Source organism: Phocoena phocoena, chromosome X, assembly GCF_963924675.1.
Source record: "Phocoena phocoena chromosome X, mPhoPho1.1, whole genome shotgun sequence".
Classification (NCBI taxonomy): Eukaryota; Metazoa; Chordata; class Mammalia; order Artiodactyla; family Phocoenidae; genus Phocoena; species Phocoena phocoena.
The window spans coordinates 113,275,347-113,279,205 of record NC_089240.1 but is presented as its reverse complement, the minus strand read 5'-3'; positions in this window follow the sequence as shown (position 1 = coordinate 113,279,205).

The following is a 3,859-nucleotide window of genomic DNA, read 5'->3' as shown; positions in this document are numbered from 1 at the left end:
TAGCCTACTACATTGATGTTTTTTTGATCAGACCGGAAAAGCAAGAGGGAGCTATTGTGCCACCTCTTGATAAGACACATGTATTCCTGAGGATGGGAATTAAACCCCACAAAGATTCAGAGGCTTACCAGATCCATAAAATGTTTAGAGTTCCAGCGGTCAGGGATATACAGAGGCATTCCCTTCGAAGTAAAAGACAACGTGCACATTGTACCTCTTGCCACAGAGAAGGAATTATGACACCTAGTGGGCCTCCTTGGGTTGTAGAGCCAGCGTATCTCACATCTAGGGATTCTACTCCATCCCTTATACCAAGTGACAAGGCAGCTATGACTAGAGCAGCTATGACTCTGCAGCAAGTCCAGGCTGCCATGCAAGCTGCCCGGCCATGCAATCTTGGCAGATCATATGGTACTAGAGGTATCAGCAGTGGGAAAAGACGCAGTATGGAATCCTTGGCAAAGCCCTGTGGGAGAATCACAATGCAAGCCCATGGGGTTCTGGAACAAGGTCATGCCATCTGCAGAAGAGAATCACATGCCTTTTGGTTTTGGTTTTGGTTTTTTTTTTTTTTTTTTTTGGCTGCATTGGGTCTTCGTTGCTGCGCGCTGGCTTTCCCTAGTTGCGGCGAGCAGGGGCTACTCTTCATTGTGGTGCGTGGGCTTCTCATTGCGGTGGCTTCTCTCGTTGCAGAGCATGGGCTCTAGGCACATGGGCTTCAGTAGTTGTGGCTCGGGGGCTCTAGAGTGTAGGCTCAGTTTTTGTGGCGCACGGGCTTCGTTGCTCTGCGGCATGTGGGATCTTCCTGGACCAGGGCTCGAACCCGTGTCCCCTGCATTAGCAGGCGGATTCTTAACCACTGTGCCGCCAAGGAAGTCTCTCACATGCCTTTTGAAAAACAACTTCTGGTATGCTGCTGTTCCCTGGTGAAGATGAAACACCTGACCATGGGACACCAAGTAACTGCGCAACTAGAACTGTCTATCATGAACTGGGTCTTATCAGATCCATTAAATCATAAGGTCAGACAGGCCCAGCAACAATCCATCACAAGATGAAAGAGGGGTATCCAGGGGTGATCATGAACAGTACTAAAGGGCACAAGCAAACTTCCAGCTCAGGTAGCTCCGACACCCATGCCAGGCACCACTGTTATACAGAGCACCTCCCTCGGTTCATTCTTACAGCTCTATGGGGACCCCATCAGGTCAACTGAAGAAGGAGGGAAAAGCTTGGTTTATGGATGGGTTGGGTCAGTATGTGGGCACAAGTGAAAAATAGGCGTTCTCCTTGCTCAGAGGACTGGGGACTAGAAAGACAGTGCCAGGTGAAAATCCTGCCAATTGGCAAGAGCTTTGGGTTATGTACTTAATCACCCACCTCAGGTGGAAAGAGAAGCGGCTAGAGGTTAAAATATTTATACATTTATGGTCAGTGGTGAATGTCCTGGCTAACTGGTTAGGGTCTGGGAAGGAAAAAGACTGGAAGATGGGGAACAAGATCTGAGGCAGAGGCCATGAATGGACTTGTGAGAACTGGCTCTTAGTGTGAAGATCTTTGTGTCACACGCTAACATCCACCAGAGAGCATATTGCTTAGAGGAGGCACTGACCAACCAAGTAAACAAAATGAGCTGGGCAGTTGACATCAGCCAGTCTTTGTCAATGGCCACCCCAGTGATGGCATGATGGGCACATGAACAGAGTGCCCACAGTGGCAGAGATGAAAGCTATGGAGAGGTCCAACAGCATGGACTCCTGCTGACCAAGGCTGATCTAGCTAATGCTACTGCAGAAGGTTCAACCTGCCAAATACAGACACCAACACAGAGCCCCCAAGATGGAAACATTCCTTGAGGAGACCAACTGGTCCCTCGATGGCAACTTCATAACATTATGTCCCTTCCATCCTGAAAGGGCCAATGGTTCATTCTCATAGGAATAGACACATATTTCAAGTATGAGCTTAGCTTTCCTGCCTGCAAGGTCTGAGCCAGCGCCCCTTTCTCAGGACTTAGCATGGGATGCCATATAACATCGTGTCAGACCAGGAAGACCAACTTGACAGAAAGGCAGTGCAAGAGTGGGCCCAGGACCACTGGTCATATTACATCCCACACTATCCAGAAGTTGCTTTTCTGATAGAGCACTGAAGCAGTCTGCTGAAGGCCTAGCTGAAGCCCCAGCTGGGAGGCAATAGTCCGTGAGAATGGAGTGCCATCTTCCAAGATGCAGTATATGCCCTGAGTCAAAGAATTTTATATAGCACTGTGTTCTCAACTGAAAGAATACCACGGTCTGGGAATCGAGGGGTAGAAGCAAGAGTGGTTCCAATTACCATTACTTCTAATGACCCACTGAGAGATCAGGTAGGTTTGTAATGTGACAACTTGCCTAGATTGAACTACATTTCCCAGAATTCTCATACTTGTGGGATGTTCTGCAGATTTGATGGGCCCTGGTGAAGCAGGAGCCATAGAGCTTCTCTGTTGGAAATTCAGCGCAGGGGCACCAGGTACAGTTTCAGCTCACGCACATTGTCACTCTCGGCTCACTTCTCTGGTGGCGGGCAACCCCCGGGCCTGTGGCTGCCACTACACCCTCCCCTCAACCCTCCTTCAGCTTTTCAGACTCCTAGACCAGGGCCAGGCGTGTGTGTAGTCATGAGCAAGGAGCACGAGCTTATCAAATTTGGAAGAAATGAGAGACTGATACAGACTCCAGTTCATCCTCCTGGGTTCCAGCTCATGCTTCTGGGTTCTGCTTTGTCCTTGATCTCCCCCACTTCATGTTCATTGCCCCTCCCGACTGCCCTGCAGACTCCAAGCTCCAGCATTAGGTGTGAAGTTTACAGAGACTGTTTAACTAGCTAATACAATTGAGTAAGGTAAAATCTATGATGTCTCTATCTATAGATGATAGATAGGTAGGTAGGTAGGTAGGTACGTAGGTAGATAGATAGGGAAATGTAGGTGATATAGGTATGGATATAAAAGTAAGATCTCTTAATCATTCTACTTCTCTGCTTGACTCCTGCTTAATGTGGGGACTTTGTGCTTACCTTCCCTGTAACTCTATAGGACTAGAGGACCTGGTCTCCAAAGGAGGCATTTTTCTCTGGGGTCACAGCAAGAATCCCATCGAATTCTAAGCTACAGCTGCTGCCTAAGCCCTTTAGGCTCCTTGTGTCCAGTGCCCAGCAGGCCGGAAGAGGGGTCACTAACATGGCAGGGGTGATGGTCTCATTATCAGGAGGCAGGGCTGCTGTTACACAATGGGGACATGAAGAAGCACGTGTGGAACTATGCTGCCACTTGGGCCTACGTTAGTGCTCCCTTGCACAACAGTGACTGTAGGTGGACAGGTACGGCAGCCCCAGCCTGAGAAGGGCATAATGACCAGCGGCTCAGTCCCTTCAAAGATGCAAGTCTGGGTCAGGCCCGCCAGTAAGATACTGACGCCACCAGAGGGCGGTAGCTCAGGGCGAGCGTGATCTAGAACTGATAGTGAAGGAAGGAGGTGTTGAGTGTCAATTGCAGCCCCAAGAACAGCTGCGGAGGTGGGTGCTGTAGTTAGTCCCACGAACATCACACTTCTAAGTTTCCCCTCTGGAAGAGAGGCCCGAAAAAAGCCAGAAAGAGAGGTGAGAGGGAGGGAGGGTGGTAGATTCAAAGATGCACCCCCCAGGTCTCCCTAAAGGGAGAACTCACTGCCCAACAGGGGAGTGAGGGCAGCAGACCATCTCCAGCCATCAGCTCATTCAGGGGCTGCGTTATCCACAGAGAGCCACTCGGCCTTCCGGAGGAAGCCCGCATTTGGTGACCAAACGAGGCGGGAGGTACAAAGGCCCAGCCAGTTCC